Below are 20,605 nucleotides of genomic sequence, written 5' to 3'. Positions count from 1 at the left end.
AGTTGGACCACTGGGGGTGATCAGGTCTTGAGGGTGGAGCCCTCATGATGGGATTAATGCCCTTATAGAAGACACCCCAGAGAGCTTTCTCTCTGTGTGTGAGGATACAGTGAGAAGAAGGCAGTCTATGAACCAGGAAGCCAGCTCTCGCCAGACACCAAGGCTGCTGGGGCCTTGATCTTGGACTCCCAGCCTCCAGAACTGTGAGAAATAAACGTCTGTTGGTTAAGCAGCCCAGTCTGCAGTGTTTGTTATAGCAACCTGAACAGACTCAGACACCACCTCTAACCCCTTTCTCTCTTATTCTGTCATGTCGCGTGTTCAGAAACAGTATAATGTAACTACCAGCTTCTCTCTGCTTCAGCACTTTTGACACTTGGGGCCAGACGGCTGTCTGCAGTGGGGCTGTCCTGTGCACTCAAGATGCTCAACAGCATCCCTGGCCTCCACCCACTAGACGCCAGTACAACCTCCCCCACCCCCGTAGCTGTGATGATCAAGACCTCTCCAGACACTGCCAGATGTGGCAAATTGCACTGCTGCTCGTTGAGAACCACTGCTACAGAGGAAAAATAAGCATTTTGTATTTGAAAGGAACTCCATTTATAAAGCTGTCCAGCAATGTGGAGCTAGCTCACAGACATGGCTTGAAGGAAACCGCCAAGCTATTAAAAGTGATCATTTAAAATGCACCATAAGAGCTTTGCTTTTTCAAATCGCCTATGTAAAATCTTTCTACAAACTTATCAGTGTTTTCATAAGAATATCAAATACTGATTTTGTCTTTCAGCATCCAGATCTTTCTTGTTCTCTAAGGAGAAGGCATCCAGATGCATACAGACAACACGACACACCTGCACCCAGAGCCTTGCGGACCCTCCCCGCCCCCAGGTGTTTGTAATCAATATAGGTGTCTGCACACCTGTTCTCAGAGGACGACAGAGAGTGAGAAGAGCCTCAAGATCCAGGGAATTACAAACAATTCTTGGTAGCCCAATCCTCTATTTTTCTTTATGCATCATTTTTTTTCCAACAGGGAAACTTTGATTAAGCTCTGGCTCTCTGTTTTCTGATCACAGATTCACTTTCTCTCTAAATTTCTAACAATTTACAATCCAGGGATCGGAATGCTTCCTCCAATACAGAGTTAACTTCTGAAAGGGCTTTTGATTTGTAAGCAGCAGGGAAAACAAAACAAAAACCATCTGGCGAGGAGCCAGACAGCCTGATTTCTCATCGTGTCTCCTTCCCTTTCTAGCTGTGGCTCGCACGGCAGGTGCTGTGGCTGTTTCTCCAGCTCTAAATTGAGGACAGCAACAGCCCCTATACCTGGGAGAGGCTGTGAGGGTTAAGTGCTTTTACATCACTTCTCAGAGCAGGGCCCCATGCTCAGAAGAGATCCAAGATGTGCTAGCTATTCCTCTTATTCAGTCAACGGCAAGCAGCCCCGAGGAGCGCCCTGAAAAGGCCTTCTGGAGGGACAAGGAGAACACACCACCCGCGCCAGAGAGCGACTCAGAGCTGGTCTCCTCGGAATGGTTAATGGGTGACTTCCCAACAGGCAAGGTGGTGCTTATTAAAAAAGCCCGTCAAAAAAAGGCACTAGCCCCAGAAACCGTGATGGGGTATTTCTTTTCTAATATGTAGAGCTGGAGACACAACTCATGTTTTAACACCTAGCTGGCTTCTGGAAAGGCATCCATTTCCAGCCTCGAGTTCTGAGAACTCCAGTGGATGCTTTCCGGCCTCTCCAGTTCTAGGATAAAAGAAAGCTTCTGCGGCATTGGTAGATCCTCCTTAGCCTTGAACAAAAGCGGGGGGAGGGCAGGGAACGAGTTCTTAATTAGTGCAATTGTGTTTATTTTCTTGCCTGACCCAGTTTTAATTTGAGACACCTTCAATTAGGCTGATTTGAGGTCTTTGGAGCTGTGATTGCGCAAAAAGCAGATAACCGCCTTCCACCTCGGTTTAAAGCCACAACATTCCCTCAGTGCTGCTTAAAGAAGAAATTGGTGCAGGCTGGTGACATTTCTGGAGTTTCCCCACTAGAGCTAAGTATTCCAACATAAATAATAGTTTGGGGTTAAAGCCGCCAAGAAACTGAAGGGAAAATTATTTACAGTATTTCTTCTTTTTACGATTTAATTTCAAGGTGGCAAAAGCTCCTATGAATCACGGTTCCCTTCACAAAATAGTTCAAAATTCAGTCGCCAAGAGAAGTGCCATTTAAGAGTTTCATTTTATTTTATATTTATAGTATTTAATATGCTTTCGTTCTCTGGGAAGGGAGAGGACTACACCAAAACAACAAAATCTTAATTGCTATTTAATTATCTTAAAAGATATAATCACAAGAGACCGACTTGAGAGTTGGCGCTGGTGGTTAAAAACCAAAGGGCGAGTGCGCGCCTGGCCCCTAGGGGGAGAGCGTTGTTCGGAACAGCGAACTCCACACACGCTGATTCGGAGGGGCGGAATGTGGTGCGCATCGCATCCCACTTCAGCAGAAAGCTGCTCTTTTCACAATCTGCCCCATTATGAAATGAGCTCTTAAAATCTGTTAAAGCAGCCCTTTGTTTCTCCAGGGACGGAAGAAAGTTTGTCTCATTTCTCGTTTCTGTTATTAGCCTGTTGGCGAGCATGCTGGAAGAATCCATCGCTTAAAGTAATCTTCTGGATAAGGCTCAGGTCTCCGGGCCTTGTTTCCATGCAGACTGAGGACTGAGAGCCAGAGCAGCTGGCAAATCTGCTCGAAATGACCTCATCATCAAAAGGCACTTTTCTCTCTGCGCTTCTCCACGGACACGAAGAAATCCCCTGTCGACTCTAACGCAGTGGCTCTGACCTCGCTGTTCGCTTTATCTCTGCAAACAGGAACTGAGCTCATTTTTATTCCACCATCAGTGGTCGGTTTAAGATGAAATTTTTGATGTACGTATCAACATTCGCATCGAAATCCTTTCCTAAACTCTGCTTGAGGACCACTTTATTTTGGAGATGAAGCAGGCTGATTTATCACTTTGCACATCTCCTCCTCCTGCGTAACTGTAACTGAGCCAGGATGTAGCTCTGGAAACATTGCTGTCCAATGACAATATGATTAAACATTTATAGATTGATCCTAATTATAGGAAAATAATATACATAGAAAAGATTGGGGGAAATACATGACAATATTAACACTGGTTCATCTCGGTTGCTTTCTTTCATGGAATTATCTTCATTTACCAATGAGTTCATGTATATTATTTTACAGTAAGAAAAAGTTCTCCCAAAAGATAAGATTTTTCACTAATTTTACAGTTATATTTATTTACTTTGAGTCACATGGTCCAAATTTATAAATATTATATCATATTATAATCCAAAATTATAACTATATTACTTTATTACCAGAGTTCATATGCCTAGCAGTAGCACCGCCATTTAAATATGGGCATAAACCAGTGCCATCAGATACAGTCCTTAAAAGAATTTTCATGACCGGGGAAAATGTCCATGATATAGTGCTATGTGAAAAAAGTAGGTTTCAAGATGCAATGTGCAGCCACTAAATTTTGTTTTGTACACACACACACACACACACACAAATGGAAGATACCCCCTGAAATACTCTCACACCTATCTTCAGAGGTGGGATTATGCTACGCTTATATCTGAGGATGTGTGTGCGCCTTTCTGTATTTTCCAAATTTTCTCCTATGAGCATGAACTGTTCTCACATTCATTAAAATGTAATTAAAACCTGGCAATGTCTTCAGAAATAATCAGTGTGAGAACAACTCAGCACTTCTAAGTAGGAAATGAGGGTACAGGGTTGAGAGAACAGGGGGGGTGGGTCTTGTGTTAGAAAAATAATGCTGCTCTTCAAGGAATAAGAAAACATCCCCAGGGTGAGGTATTCAGAAAGGGTCCTTTCTGTGTCTGACTGCCCTTCAGGGTTAATTAATGGCTGGCTGGGGCCTTCATCCAAAATCCCTGTGTATATCAGCAGCAGATGCTGACATGACAGAAAAGGCGTCCTGGAGTTACCTCCCATGCCTCCTGAGTGGCTACCAGGTTCTCTCTCAAACCCTCTGAACTCACCAGCCTAACTACTCTGCACATTTTCTCTGCCTGTGGGGCAAGGAGACCCAGAAGGAAGTCTTCCTAAAAATGCTCAACCTAGTAACAGCAAACCACCGGTATGAAAGTCCGTATCACATATAAGGCAGACAATGTACATAAGACAAACAGCACAATTTTCCTTTTATATTCTTCTCCTCTCTACATAGGTAAGTGCACATTTATGGACCCAAGATTTCAAAGCAGACTGCCTTAGAAGACAATGACAGCTATTGCTTCCACATAAGAGTAGCCTGTCCTGTTTTCCTAATGACTTTGGTCTTTAAGCTAACACTTCCAATTAACTTGTAAATTAATTTACAGATTTTAATTATCTTTAAGACTGAGAAGTTGCAAACAGTTTGTCCACAATGTGCACTTGGCCCTCAAATTTCAGGAATACACCCAGGCTGGTATGAAACCTCTAAAACACTGTGATTTTCACCCACATACGCAGGATTTATTTTGGCCTTGATGATTCCTTTTCCTGCAGTAGGTGGAGTCATAAGCAAGCTCATTTACTCATAAAATGTGTCTCCTGGAGTTTTGAAAAATAAACCCCGCAGCTTTCTCTGTAGATATAAAGGCAGGAGATGCCTCACCCACTGAGGTGGCCTGAATCTCATAAATCTTGTGTTATAGTAGTTTTTGAAGCTTCAATTTAAATGAATAAAAAATTTTTTTTAAAAGGAAAACACCTGGGGCTGGCCTGGTGGCACAGTGGTTAAGTTTGTGCACTCTGCTTCGGTGGCCCAGGGTTTGTGGGTTTGGATCCCGGGTGCAAACCTACATAACGCTGATCAAGCCATGCTGTAGTGGTGTCCCATAGGCAAAGTGGAGGAAGAGTAGCAACAGATGTTAGCTCAGGGACCATGTTCCTCAAGGAAAAAAAGGGGAAAACACTTAAAGCATTATGAACCCAAGTATTAGATAAGAGTCCAGTGACCTCGTGTTTACGTCAGCATAGGAACCCAGTTTTGTAATCAAATGCTCAGTGGCTTAAATTTCCACAGCCATGACTGATAAAACTGAAAATACAAAATAAAATACTAACAGTAGCAGTGAATAGCGTTTATCAATCTCAGTACTACTGACATTTGAGACCACATAAACCTTTGCTGTGGGGCTGTCCTATACACTGTAGGGTGTGCAGCAGCATCCCCCGCCTCTACCCACTCGATGCCAGTAGCACCCCTCCCTCTGAAAAATATCTTCAGACTTGACCAAACGTCCCCTGAGGGTGGGAGGCCTGCCTCTGGCTGAGAACCCAGGTCAGGGCTGTTACACAGGTCCAGAGCCTCTCCTCATGACGGGCAGGAAGGTCCTCCACTTCCTCAAAGTCCTGGCTCCCCAAACATCTGTGGCGCCTTCGCCAAGTAAGTGCAGCTTGCACTCTGTTTTAAGCATATCACGAGCCTGCAGAGCTGCACCTCCAGATGTCCTTCGGCTCAAAGGGGGGCAGTGAGAAAAGGCAGAAATAAAAGGACGTGTGTTCCTCTAGGGCAAGGTCCGCAAACTGTGGCCTACAGGCCAACTCTGGCCTGCTGCTTCCTTTTTCAAGGCCTGTGAGCTTGAATGGTCTTTACATTTTTAAACGGTTGAAAGAAAATCAAAAGAATCGTATTTCATGACCCATGAAATTGATATGACATTCAAATTCCAGTGTCCAGAAATAAAGTTTTATTGGCACTCAGCCATGTTTGTCCACTGATGTACAATCAATAGCGGCTTTCACACACCAACGGCAGAGCTGAATGGCTGCAGCCGAGACCAGCCGGCCCACAAAGCCTAACCTACTTACTCTCTGGCCCTGGACAGAAAGTGTTCGCCACCCCTTCTCTCAATGCTCCCAGCTCTCTCGAAGATTTCCCAGTTTCTACAGTAGAGAATAAATGCCTTGTCGCTTCCCGGCTGGAAATCTTCCTGTCTGATAAGCTAAAGGTGATGCCCCCAAAATGCTGATGTTCCTCATGAACATACCAACCACTTTAAAACTGAGAGCCAAGAAAACACCCCTGCCACGGTCTGCTGGGAGTGGCTTTCAAAGGAGGACCCCTGTCAAAACTAGTTAAGTCTACTGGAAAGAGTTATTAGCCCTCACTTTCTGAGGCACAGCCCCCAATACAGAGAGAAAGGGCAAGTGATTTACAGGTGACTCCCAATCTTATTGCTGCGCAGTAGGTACTGTGGGAGGTAAGCCACACAGTGCCATTTCCCAGCATAATCTCCAATGGCCATTTGCATGTATGAACTGCACGAGTTATCAAAGGCTACACAAAACCCCAAAGTCACCCATACAGTCACATGCCAAGGCCTCACGCACAGGAGGAATTCAATGTGTGCTCAATTCAACTCAGTTGGAGTTTATGTCCCCTAAGTACCAAATTACTACCCAATCCAAACACTGATGAGCACCAGACCTCCTCTTCCATCTTCCCTCTGACCTTCAGAATGTGGTTCAACTGCATTTCGAAAAATACTGACTGATGCTGCAGTCACTCTGGAAAAGTTTGACGCTTCCTCAAAATGTTAGAGAGTTGCCATGCGACCCAGGAATTCCACTCCCAGGTGTCCTACCCAAGAGAAATGAAAACATACGCCCACACAAAAACGTGTACGCGAATGTTCACAGCAGCTTATTCAGAACCACCAAAAGGCAAATACAACTCGAATGCCCACCAATTGATGGATGGATAAACAAAATGAGGTCTACCCGTACAATGGAAGATTATTTGGCCACAAAAAAGAACGAAATAAGGAGTCATGCTATGACATGGATGAACCTTGAAAACCTTATATTACATTAAAGCTAATCACACACTCAAGTTAATTAACATTTTGTAAATTTTTGTTTTTATTAACAAATTACAGTTTTTAAATTTTTTTAAAAAATCAAGATTCTTATGCAGGTTTACTTTGTTAAAACAATTTTTAGACATTTGGTTTTAAACAAAAATACCTCAATAAGACACTTTAGTTAAATTTAGGTCTATCATTTTGGTTCTGATGGTTTTTTAAAAAATAAATTAAAAAATCTTCCCCAAATTTCTATCTGTATAAGGTTTTTTAAATTACAGAAGTGCCGTGGGGCTTTTTTTCTAAAAAAAAATTAAAGAACCAGAAAATACAAAAAATAAATAATAAAATCAAACACTAAAATCCCATTTACCAAAGATAACTTTTACAGAACTTATTTTTAAAGGGGGGGGGTGGGCATTGTTTTAATTTGGGATGTGGGCTTCAACTCCAGACACCTGTGCACCTATGATTGGTTGGGTGGCTCTTCTGGAAACCCTCTCATCTCACTAGACCTATAAATAGTAATCTCTGTGTTTTTCTAATAAGTTTCAAGGTTAACTAGCAAATCAATTTGCAGATAGATACAAATCGTATTAAGAAACTAATAAAGCATAGAATTAAGATACAGGAGCCAAATAAAATCTATACTCAGGTGCCCAATTACAATTAATTTTTCAGCTTAAAAATTTTAATTCACAATGTTGACAGGAGAGATTGATTTTAGAAGGTGTCATCCTCTGCTGGTAAGACCCAGAAAAGTTCGTAGTGGCATGCTCAGTAGCCAAAATTCTTAGAAGGCAGTAAAAGGCCAATTCTTCATGTAGAATTGACTATACAGCCCATAATAATTTAACGATGCTCTATCTACTACCTTCAGTTACAGCAAAGAGAAAGACTTTCAATTTCCTCCTGAAAAAATCATTTTAAAATAGAAGATGTTCAGTTTGGGCAAGACGCAGTTCTGCTTCTGAAACGGACTTCAGTAAAAGGGACAAAGATCCAGTGGCAGGTGGGGCGCTTACCTTTATGGTGACTTCATGTGTGGACCTTTGGAACAGTGGGCTCCCCAGCATCCAATCAGAGAAATCACAAAGCGTCTGCCAGGAGCCGCCTGGTGAGAAACGGGGAAACTTGAAAAAAACCGTAACATTCTTTGGGAATTATTCACCTCTGACCTCTCCTATTCCTTTATGTCTTCCCTTTCAAATGGATGACATTGTTTTTCTTTTTCATCCAACTCAAACTTAACATATTTTATTGTTTCATAATCCCCATCTTAAACTTTAACACAGACTATGCAGTTTCATTTTCAAAGTGAAAAGAGAAATTAAAATGACTAGTCGGTATTATTGTACATGTAGAAATTCTGAGAGCAAAGAGTCTCAAAGTAGATAAAATTAATTTTAGCTCAGATATTACTACTGCTAACATTTAATGATAATTACTGCCCATTTGAAATATCTTTGCTTTAGGGACTGTATCCCACGCAACTAATAAATTAAACTGCGTGCACCTTTAAGAGAAGAAAACATGCAGTAGAGAAACTTTAGACGTGGTGTGAGCTTACATTTACCATAACCACAGCGTGCATATTTGTGTGTGTATATCCACCCTAATTATACTGTGCTCATACAAACACAGAAACAACAGTAGAATCTTTTCCCCCCTTGGCTTCCCTAAAATAAAGCAAAAGAAAGGCACTGACCAATAAGTCCCAACTTTTCCATTATTGTACAGGCACACGTCGTTTTATAGTGTTTCGCAGATACTGTGATTTTTACAAGACCCTCCATCAGCAGAAAGATTATGACTCATTGAAGGCTCAGATGATGGTTAGCATTTTTTAGCAATAAAGTATTTCTAAATTAAGGTGTGTATATTGTTTTTTAGACATAATGCTAGTGCACACAATAGACTATGATGTAGTATAAACATAACCTTTATATACACTGGGAAACCAAGAAGTTCATGTGATTTGCTTTATTGTGATGTTCGCTTGACTGCGGTCGGTGGTCTGGAACTGAACCCGCAGTGTCTCTGACGTCTGCCTGAACTCAATTTCCATTTCACAAGGGTCCCATTTGTATTGATTTCTGAAGAAGCCAGGTTTCTCTCTCATAAAATAATCCTTCATATGAAAAACTTGTTTGTATTTTTCAGTCAATATAAACACTAAGCAGTCAATCACCATTTACTGAGCAATATTTACCTTCTTCCTTATAAAATTTCTTTGGTTAGAACGAATCTAGCCTCCTACAAAGTTTAAATTATCTACTGTCATCTACAAATTCAAGAACTAAGGAAATTAAATGCCTGCCATTTTCTCTAAATTCTTACTCAGTAGTCTTAATAAAAAGGTACCAGGTTTAATAAAATTCAAATCCACGAGCGAAGCTAGAATGAAGGTGTTTCTTTTTAGTGAATTTATACAGAACCTCATGGAACGTTTTAAGGAAATTCAAGCAAATTATTCCCACTGATTCATGTTTATAGTCAGGTTGTTAAAAGAAAGGAGAGTAAAAACATTCTATAGGCAGGTTCATAGGCCCTTAAGTTTCATTGCAATACATTTTTAAAAAACATCATAAGCATATATAAGATAAAATTAATAAGCAGGACAACTAAAGAAAAATCTACTACCAAAGAAAAATGAGATTTAAACAAAATTCCTCTACAACTCTTTGAACAGAAATTAAAGGGCACCAGAGTAAAGCAGGCACAAGGGAACACTGATTTTGCCTATAAAATAGAAATACATTTCATTATGAAAAAAATTCTGTAGTGGAGATGAAATAGGACAATACTCCTTATAGTAACCTGAAGCAGAAAGCAAATGACTGTTTTCAGGATTGGCTTGTAAATCACCATGGGAGAAAAAGAGCCTTATGATGAAATTGCTAAATACCATAAAGTATCAAAATATGAGCAGATGTCACCACAACAAGCCCCAAATTGCCTGAAAATTAAAACGTCAAAATCCATAATAATTCAATAAGTAATTAATATGTAAACACCTCTTATTACAAGCTGTTCAGAAAAAAGCTTTAGGATCAAATTCTTATTCTTTGGTCCAAAACAGATGGTAACCTACAAATTAGAGTCTTAGAATTGAAGATTATCTTTTATATATGCTGTTCAACTCAGTAAGTGTAATTAACATCATCTGAGTGTCATAAACACACAAAAAAGGGAAATATGACTTTAGTTAGTAACATTCTTCTGGTTATGCAACATGTCAAAATTAATCAGTTTACTGCTAGAAACAATAAATCAAAATGAGAAATGCGACCTTCTAATATCTGGTCAGACTGATTTTCCCATTATTAGTCCCCAGACAGAACCACTATCAACAGTGTTGGCAAAAAGTTTATGTATTGGAAGAGATTTGTGTGAAATGCAAAGAATTTTAACAAAAGCAATACATTCCTTATTCTCAAAGGTAACAATAAATATAAAAAGGACTATAATTTTCCGGTTGCTTTCAGCTCTTGGCATGACACAGTGTAGACGTATGCGGGCAATTCTTCCACGTAGGAGGTAGAAAGGCCTTTAGTACATTCACGGTGTTGTGCAGCCACCCCCTCTGTCAAGTTCCAAAATATTTCCATCACTCCAAAAGGAAAGCTTGTACCCATGAAGCAGTCACTCCTCATCTACCCTCCCCCAGCCCTGGCAAATGCCAGTCTGCTTTCTGTCTCTCTGGATTTGCCTATCCTGGACAATTTCATATACATGGAATCATACAACACCTTTTGTGTCTGGCTTCTTTCACTGAGCATAAATTTTCAAGGTTCAGCCATGATGTAGCATAGATCAGTACTTCATTTCTTTTTATGCTGAATACTCTTCTATTGTATGGATGGACCACATTTTGTTTATCTAACCATCAGCTGACGGGCACTTGGTTTGTGTCCCCCTTCTGGCTCTTGTGAATAGTGCTGCTATGAACATTTGTGTAGAGGTATGTGTTTGAGCCCGTTCTCCATCCCTTGGGGTATATACCTTGGAGGGGCATTGCCCCACATCGTTTTACCTTTATCGTCCTTTGAGGAAGCCTCCTCGTCTCCAGGACTGAAAGATGCAAACAGAACAGGCGGAGGGAGGCCGAGCTGGAGCGAGCTGGGACCTGGGAACACGGGGACCTGGGGACAGGAGCTGATGGTCTAGCTCAAGCAGGCAGGGCAGTTGGCACAGGGGATGGATGCGCAGGAGGGAGCCGGGAAACCTGCCGACACAAGAGCCACAGCTGGCAAATGACCAAAGCTGCAGCCCTGCACAGCAAGCACCGTCTGTGTGACAAGCACATGCTGTGGTAAGGTCCGAACAGTTCACCTACTTGCTGCCACCGCAGACTAAGCCTTCTCCCATGTCAACCAAATCCATATGGAGCCCTGGCTCAAAGATGAAGAACACACTATTTCTCTGCTTGGAGCAAACCAAATAACTCTGCCACTCAGAAGCTTTTCAAAGAATACCAGGCAACTGGAGGCATTGGATTTATTTTTTGTTTGTTTGTTTTTGCCTTCAGCCCTGGCTGTCTTTCTAACCCCTGGTGGTTTAGCATCAAAGTTTTGAGTTCAGAGTTGCTTATACTTCTGTTTAGATGCATCAGGACCACTTGAGTTGACACTGGATGTCCAGGTACCTGCTTACACTGAAATCTGATATTGATCCACTCATGTAATCCCTATTAAAGGCATGGGATTATCACAATGCATCCATACTTTAGCACAGTGGTTCTCAACCAGGAGCAAGTGTGTCCTCCATCCCAAGGAATATTAGGCAACGTCTGGAGACATTTTTGGTCGTCACAACTGGAGTGGGGGGTGCTACCGGCAACTAGTGGGTGGAGACAAAGGAGGCTGCTAAACATCCCACAATGCACAGGACAGTCTCCCCACAAGAAAGACTGATCCACACCAAAATGTCAATTATTCCAAGGTTGGGAAAGTTTATTTTAATAGAACATATTTTAGAATCGCTAAGTTCACCTCTTCATGACTTCTGCTTGATTTTTATTGTGAAATATTAGAAGGTGAAATAACACTTTCATGCAGATCTTAAATTCAGAAAGAATTGTCTAAGGGATATTTTCATAGATTGTCATAATACTTTCTTCTTGGTTGCCCAATTTACAAAACAAAACAAATAGCCCATATGGATCACTAAGTCAAAAGGATAAACATACATTTTTATTGATCGTAAATTAAATGCTTAACTGTACAAATATTGATTCTCTCTCTTGATAAAACAGAATCGAATTTGTATAATAAAATTCCTCCAGTTGCCTGTGGAGAAGCCAGCATGGGGCAGAACTGGAGCCTCCTGCCCACAGCCAGCACCACTTGCCAGCCACATGAGGGAGCCACCAGGCAAGTGGATGGTGCAGCCCCAGTTGAGCCGTCAGATGACTGCAGCCTCAAGAGACCTCAGCCAGAACTACCCAGCTAGGTCATACCAGTAGCATTCCTGACCCTCAGAATCTAACACATTGTGAAGGGCAGGTGGGAAAGATACCCGGGGCAGGAGGCCTTTTCAGCAAGTGCCTCTGCATCATTTTCCATAGAATGGGGACAAGGATGTGTGGGGTTGCTGTCAGGAAAACCTAGAACCAAATGAATTTGGAAGCCTAGCAACTGGAGGTTTAAAATAAGTAGAGTTTGCCAAAGCATGTTCTTCAGAAGGATATTTTCCAGATTGTTAGTATGCGTTTGGTATGCATCACCTTAAAAATGGTTCCACAATCCAACAGGATTGGTGACACCCGGTTAAATAAAGTTATTAAAAAACAATAATAGTTAACACGTAATTGCACCTATTGTCTGCCTGGCTCTAAGTGCTTTAAACTCATTGAATTCTTTCAGTAAATAAAGAATCCTACAATCTCATGATGGGTCTTCACTTATGCATCCCAGGCACCACCGACAACAGTGCCATGCCAGGTGCTCACACACACTAAATCATCACTCTACTGTCGTGATTGTCCCACAGCTCTGAGCCGTAGGCAGCAGAAACTTTGTGAACCACCTTCTTCATCTTGATCCTCCATGTATCTAGGCATCCACAAAGATGATGATACTCCATGTTCAATATGCGATGGTTTGCCCAACTCTCCCAAATTTCCCTCGGAAAGACTTTTCAACAATGTGTTGACATTTTAAAGACAACTTTCTGATGAACTTTGAATACAACAGTCACTAGGCATTCCAATAAGTGCAGGCTTTGCTGGTGGAAGACTGTGTTCTCCAGGAGAAATATAAAACCAACGGGAATTTTTTTAGACTTTGGAAGCTTGAAATGTAAAGATGATAGTATTTGACTAAAATGAATGCAAGTGTGCCAAGATGCTAATGACTTATAAAAATAAATGTTACTTTTAATATCATAATAGTGTCAAGAAGTAGGGCAGTTCTAGATGAGCCCTTATCCATCGGGAATTAAAACCAGGCCATCATCCTCATTTCTCTTTTCACTCACCCAACTAGGAAAATGGGTACTGTGAGGTAAGAAGTCACTATGCATTGATTATTTCCTCATATCTTATCATCTCATCTTTAAAAACACTCACTCTTGGAATACCCTCTTATTTAGACAGATTATTTTCTGCCCCTGTAGTAAATGTGTACCTGTCTCTGTTTATATGTCAACCATAGAGACAACCCCAAAGGGACCACTTCCCTTTTAAAGTTATATTTATGACACAGAAAAAAATGTATTGTTTTCTTAATAATTAATGACATTAATTTTGTACACAAATTCCAAAGTCCCAGTCTTTAATGTTCTTTAAAAATAAGCATATATGTCATAAACATACCAGAAAGCTGTAAATTAAAAACAAGTAACATCTTAAAATGTTTTCCTTCTAAAAACACTCTGTATAGTTAAATGATAAAATTTGCTGTGGAGCGGCTATAGAAAAAATTTAGATTTTGAATGTTTTTTGGAATTAACATTTCAGTACTGTTATCCGTAGATGGTAATCTTGGGTGTGCCATCAACTTTCTTTTAGCATTTATTAACTAGTCAATGGATCATTACTGAACAAATGTGAGAGAAAAAGAGTTTGGTAAATTTGTGACCTCCACTTGAGATGGGGAAAATCATTGCTACTGGAGCATGCCCATAAAGCTGGCAGTTACCCAGACAGATACTGCTCGTACCCCTTTCACAAGCTAATAATCTCTACACACTCTACATACTACCAGGGAAATGCTCAGGAGCTTCTGGGTAACCCAATTCTCTACAATCCTACAATATGGAGTTACAACTATAATATGGAGTTACAAACATGCAAAAATAATAAATATTGATTTTCATCATCATTTCCCAAAGTGGGGTTAGGGTTCATTTTAGTGTTCATTCTTGAAACACTAGTTCTTAGAGATGATAATGTATTACTTAAAGCAAAGATCCCAAGATTGAACAAGTTTGGGAAATTCTAGGTTTAAAAAGGTAAAACAGAGCCAAGAAGCTAAACGAACCCCATGCAGGATAAACACCAGAGAAAACTCCAAGAAGACATGATCAATTTCCTGCAAGTCACCAACGAAAAACTCTTCAAAGCAGCTAGAAAAAAAACACAAATACATCCAGGGGCAAAAGATAACAAATTCTGCAAACTTCTTGTCAAAACAATGCAAGCCAGAAGACAATGGAATAAAATCTTTAAAGAGTGAGAGGATGTGTCAACCAAAAATTCTATACTCAGACAAAATATCTTTCAAGAATGAAGGCAAAATAAAGACTTTTCCAGACAAACAAATGCAGAGAGAATTCAGTGCCAGTAGACCTGCCCTACAGGAAATACTAATGGAAGTTCTTTAAGGCGGGGGAGAACAAGCTCAGATGGATTGTGCAAAGGAATGATGAGTGGCAGAAATGGTACATATAGGGGTAACTATTCTTACACATGGGGGGAAATACCACCCAAATGTAGACAGTGATAAGTTAAAGATGCATGTTGTAAACATTAGAGCAACACTACAAAAAAGAGGTGTAGCTAATAAGCTAATAGTAAAGTAGAATCATAAAAATTCTCAATTTATGCAAACGTATGCAGGAACAGGAGGAAAAAAGTCCAGAACAGTACAAATAGAAAACAAATAGCCGATGGTAAATGGTATAACCATTCCAATTAAAAGGCTGAGATTGTGAGACTGGATAAAAAAGCAAGACCAAACCCTATGCTGTCTATAACAGACCCACTTTGAATAAGTATATATTCTGTCTATGAATACATGTTTGTATGTACATATATCTCATATATATTACATATATTGATCATGTATTATTGACATGTATTGTCTTTGAATACATGTATTCTGTTCAATTTATGGTTTTCCTTCTTTGTGATTTCTCCCATTTCTTACCTGCTTAGTGAGTGTGGGGAAGACGTTCTAGAGGTGAAGAAGTCGTACAAGAGGAAATGTAAGGTGGAGTGACTCCCAGATACGGAGGAGACCGATCTGCCTTCAAGAAGGGATTCCTAAGTGAAGGGAACACAGCACAGAGGTCCTGGGCTGCTGCAGCAGACCGCAGGGAGCCCGCACCATTAGCTCCTTCAAAGTCTGCGCGTGATCACACTGAGGGGGCATGCTGCTGTTCACTTGATGCCTCCAGGGGATTGAGGAATATACTCCTGACAAGTCACGGCCTCTGCTCTTGACGACGTGTTCCAGGGGAAGCTCTGCTTTGATCAGGGTGGCAGACTTGGAGGGATGGGGCAGAAATGGCTTTGCAGAAGGCATGGCAGCTCCAGGCTCAGCCCCATTCTGCTCCCCACTCCCCCACAGCTGATCTGTAACCCCAGCTAACCCACATAAATCTCAGCCTGAGACTCTGTGTCTTGAGAAACCTTCAAACAGTGGCCCCAACAGCACCTGGGACAACATCCCACATAAAACTGTGACGTTCTACCAAGCACCTCTATCATGAATGCTGCTAATATTTCTTCTATTTATTTACTTATTTTTAACCTGAAATATTGCTACTCTCTTTTGGACCCTTATCTTTGAAGCTTTCCTTTCCTTTCCCATTTTTTTTTTTTTTATTTTCAGGGGAAGATTCACCCTAAACTAACATCTGTTGCCAATCTTCTTCCTTCCCCACCTCCCCAAAGTCCCAGTACATAGTTGTCTATAGCTGTAAGTTCTTCTGGTTCTTCTATGTGAGCTGCCACTACAGCATGGCTACTGACAGACGAGAGGTGTGGTTCCATGCCCAGTAACCCAACCTGGGCTGCCGAAGCGGAGAGTGCCGAACTTTAACCACTAGGCCATCAGGGCTGGCTCCTTTCATTTTTTTAACAAGAAAAAGTTATAGTGTTTTGTATCTTTGATGAAAAAGTGCACCAGCCAGGCATTTTAATAAATACGTGCTGGTACACATGATGTGCATCTTACACGCAGAGAAACTCAGGAACTCCCAAAACGCTTACGATGAAATGTTCTTGGTGTTCCCTGTTCTCTGTCTAGTTAGGCTGCTCTATTTACAAACGCTCCCTTTTCTGAAATTGACCTCAAAAGTTGGGAGACATACCTAGATCTGGCAACAGAAGAGGGGAAATTCCAGAGCCACAGAGGAGGGGTGAGCACACTTCTTCTGTAAAGAACCAAACAGGAAGAATCTCGGACTCTCCAGCCATGCTGTCTCCGTTAGAACCACTCAACTCTGCTAGCTCAAAAGCAGCACTGACAACATGTAAATGATCGTCATGGGGTTGTTTCAATAAAACTTTATCTACAAAAACAGGCTTGGGGCTTGGTTGACCTTTGGGCAGTAGTTTGCTGACCCCTGCCTTGGGGCAATATCCTGTCAGACTTATTAAGTCGTGCACTCATAACTCATTACTAAATTAGACAACCTCCTAACACCATCAGGGTGATTCTAGAAACCAACACCCAAAGGAAGAAGTGCTTTAGTCCAGAAGTGAAGCCAGTCTGTGCTTTGTCACTAAGGACGACTGCAGTGGAGGGGGAGCAGGAGCATGGGGTGGGCTGCAGCACAGGTTTCTGGTCCCTGGGACACTCACACAGTTGCCACCAGGAGTCCTTGGGACGGTCATCCAAACATCACAGTATGTTAAGATGCTGCTTTTAAAGATTTTTTTTTCCTTTTTCTCCCCAAAGCTCCCCGATACATAGTTGTGTATTTTTAGTTGTGAGTCCTTCTAGTTGTGGCATGTGGGATGCTGCCTCAGCATGGCTTGATGAGCGGTGCCACATCCACGCCCAGGATCTGAACCAGTGAAACCCTGGGCCGCCGAAGCGGAGTGCACAAACTTAACTACTTGGACACGGGGCCAGCCCCGAAGATGCTGCTTTTAGAACACAAATGCAAGAAGTCTCAGAAAAACTTCCCAACTCTTTTATGGGTCACAGAAATGTGAAACTGAACAGAATCATCTCATGAGTTTGGAAAGGACATCTTTGTTTTTTGCCTTTTAAAAATTATTGTTTTTTAATGGACTTTAGTTTTTAGAGTAGTTTTAGGTTCACAGCAAAACTGAGAGGAAGGTACAGAGATTTCCCATATACCCCCCGCCCCCACGCACACATAGCCTCCCTCATTCTCAATATCCCCCATCTCAATATCCCCCATCTCAATATCCCCCATCAGAGGGTACACGCGTTACAACTGATGAACCTTATTGACACATCTTAATCACCAAAGTCCACGGTTTACATTAGGGTTCATTCTTGGTGTTGTGCATCCTATGGATTTGGACAAATATATAATGACATGTGTCTACCATTATAGTATCATAAAGAATAGTTTCAATGCCCTGAAACTAATAGTTTCTGTGCTGTGCCCAATTCATCCCTTCCTCCCCCAACCCCTAGCAACCACTGATCTTTTTACTGTCTCCATTGTTTTGCCTTTTCCAGAATGTCACAGAGATGGGATCATACACTACATAGCCTTTTCAGATTGGCTTTTTTAACTTAGTTATATGCATTTAAGGTTCCTCCATGTCTTTTCATGGCTTCCTAGCTCATGTCTTTTTAGCGTTGAATAATATTCCATTGTCTGGATATACCACAGTTTATTTCTCCATTCATCTACTGAAGGACATCTTGGCTGCTTCCAACTTTGGCAATGATGAACAAAGCTGCTATAAACATCCGTGAGCAGGTTTTTGTGTGGACTAAGTTTTCAATTCTTCTGGGTTAAATTTTTTTTAATGTCATTAAAATTATATAAGTAATACATGTTCACAGGGGAGATTTTAACTGGTTCTCAATTGCAGGTAATTTTGTCCCCTAAGGGTCAGCTGGCAATGTCCGGAGATATTGCTGGTTGTCACAACTAGGGGGAAGGGTGCTACTGGCATCTAACGGATGGGTGGAGGCCAGGGATGTTGCTCAACACCCTACAACACACAAGAGATCTCCCCCAAGAGAAAGGATTATCTGGCCCCAAATGTCAATAGTGCTGAGGTTGAGAAATCCTGGTATCAGGGTAAAATGTTAAGTCTTGCAACCCTCTCCAAGTCCTCCCACTCTCACTGTGCAAAGACAGCCTCTAACAGTAGGCTTCTTCTGTAGCCTTCTAGAAGTTTCTACACGTGTGTTACTTTTAACACAAATAAATTTTGCTAACCACAATCTTTTAGTTTAGTCATGGGAAGTACACATCAGTGGTTTTCATCATTAAACTTCTTGAACAGCAAGGCTGATTACATACTCACCTATATAAAATAACTTCGTGCCCTCCCATTTGCACAGGAAGTGTACATTTTATAAAGTCCCTTATGTCCACTATATAACTTAACCCTCACAGGAGCCCTCCTTGTTATTCCCATTGTATACGAAAAGGCTGAGGTCCAGAGAGCTTGAGGGAACAGTCTAGACTGCTTTCACAGCCAGTGAGTGTTCTCATCATTTCAGATCACATCAATTCACGATTTACAATCATTTGGAGAGAGGTAGGTAGTAATTTATTTTTGCACAATGGGAATAAAGAGGAATTTGCAACTGATGGTACAACGTATCAGGAGAAGTCTTTCAAACACTTTGAATGACAATTTGCATATACAAAATGCACCCATTACACATGATGCTAACTCCTCATTTGGTTAATCTTTAATACTTTGAGTTAGTATGAAACTTATTCAGCAAAAGTACTGTACCTACAAGCAATTGGGTACATTTTTGGAGCTTCTATGGTAATTAATTTTTTCCAACCGACTCACACCAGACTTTCCTACAGTTAGTCTATATGTCTAGAACATTGTAGGTGGAAGAGGGAGCCATCACGGGTTTTGCATTTTGCTCATGCTTGCATCTCTCCCATTATGTCAAATGCAGACTCACAGAGTCTTAGATCAACAGTGAATATCTTATTTATAGAGACCATTTATTTACGGATGACGAGAATGACCAAGCGAGTCATTCCTCTCACCAAGAAATCAGCAGAGGGTATGGCGCATTGAGTAAATGAAACCACGGAAAAGGAATTTCTTTTTGGATGCATGGAATCCAGTTTTTTAGGAGTAAAACCTATGCAATTTCTACATATCCTAATTCCGGTTAAAATTCTTACTCTGTCAGTTGATCTGCCTTGAAGATGGAATGCCTCCTTTATTCCATCACTGGTATGGCAATTTGCAAAATCATAAGCAACAATCATTATTACTATAAATGACTGTAAAATTGTAGTGAAATATGTACAGTGTGCTTTAACTGTGCGTTCTCACATCAGGCCCAATTTCACACGACCCTAGCTACTGAACATATACATTTTCCAATTCATAAAATGAATGTTGCTACCTTTGTAAGCATTCTGATTCCTCCGGGCCCTTTCCTACTCTTGGACGTTGCTAAATTGTACGTGTGGTGCATTCAGTCAGATCCCTGGAGACAGGGCTGGAAGGACACACCGTTGGGCTCTCTCGGACACAACAGCTAAATAGTTACCTTTTCTTCTTCCTCGGTTTCATGTGGCTGATTTGCAATGATGCCAGTTTATTCTCATGTGTGGTGGCTACAAAAGGCAGTTCGCAGTATGAAATCATTTAGGGAGACAAATATTTCAGACAATTTGCTTGAAGCATGATCAAGAAATCTATCTTTTAATTGAAAACCACTCTGACATAAACCCCACAAGGCAGGCCGGGCTTCCTGAGCTCGGTAAACGAGTGGCAGGGGACACTGGGAGACAAGAGAGCTCATGGAAGTAAGGGCCAGTGTGGGGTCTGGTCAGATGTCTGTCAAAAAGACTCGTGTTTTTCTACAATCTGAAAGGGCGACTGAATCTCGAGACAGAAAAAAGAGCACATGATTTTAAAAATGTCTATGAGTCAAACCTCTGCTGATCGGTCAGAATTCCCAGACTCCTGTGGGCTTCTGACGGCCACTCCCCTCTGGCTGTCTAGTCTGAGCTTCGGGTGCCGATGTCACGCACAATACTCTGGGGAATCTTGTCTCGCCCCATCAGGAATATGTATGTTGAAGTGTGCACACGGGGTAGAAAGAGAAACACAGAGCACTTGTGTCGTGCTTCAAAGTTACACAAATAGGGTCTTCACCACAGCTCTGTCCCCACATCGTCACCATCCTCCAGTATCTCAGAGACTTGGAGAGCGCATCGCCAGGGAGGCTAGAACCTGGAAGTGACCTCAGGTGGTCTGGCCCGAAATGCCATCAGCTTTCCACTGCCGCCACAATGCCTATCTTTAGCTGGCACTTTTAAGGGACTCTTA

The 20,605-nt window shown here is 41.4% G+C and overlaps 1 protein-coding gene across 14 annotated transcripts in view; it reads right to left on the bottom strand.

The window, feature by feature from the left end:
• The window catches only part of TBL1X (transducin beta like 1 X-linked), a 211,091-nt gene that overhangs the window by 52,495 nt on the left and 137,991 nt on the right, over positions 1-20,605 (bottom strand). For 10 of the 14 annotated variants that reach the window (XM_070257969.1, XM_070257978.1, XM_070257971.1 and 7 more), the window contains one exon: positions 7,926-8,014. The gene's annotated coding sequence lies outside the window, so the exon portion shown is untranslated. Of the gene's footprint in view, positions 1-7,925; positions 8,015-10,936; positions 11,129-20,605 lie in introns of all 14 variants that reach the window. The other 4 variants (XM_070257974.1, XM_070257975.1, XM_070257973.1 and 1 more) reach the window with 1 other exon arrangement.

This window comes from Equus caballus, chromosome X (genome assembly GCF_041296265.1).
Source record: "Equus caballus isolate H_3958 breed thoroughbred chromosome X, TB-T2T, whole genome shotgun sequence".
Taxonomy (NCBI): Eukaryota; Metazoa; Chordata; class Mammalia; order Perissodactyla; family Equidae; genus Equus; species Equus caballus.
Note: the sequence above shows the minus strand (reverse complement) of the source record. Positions and strands in the feature narration are given on the sequence as shown.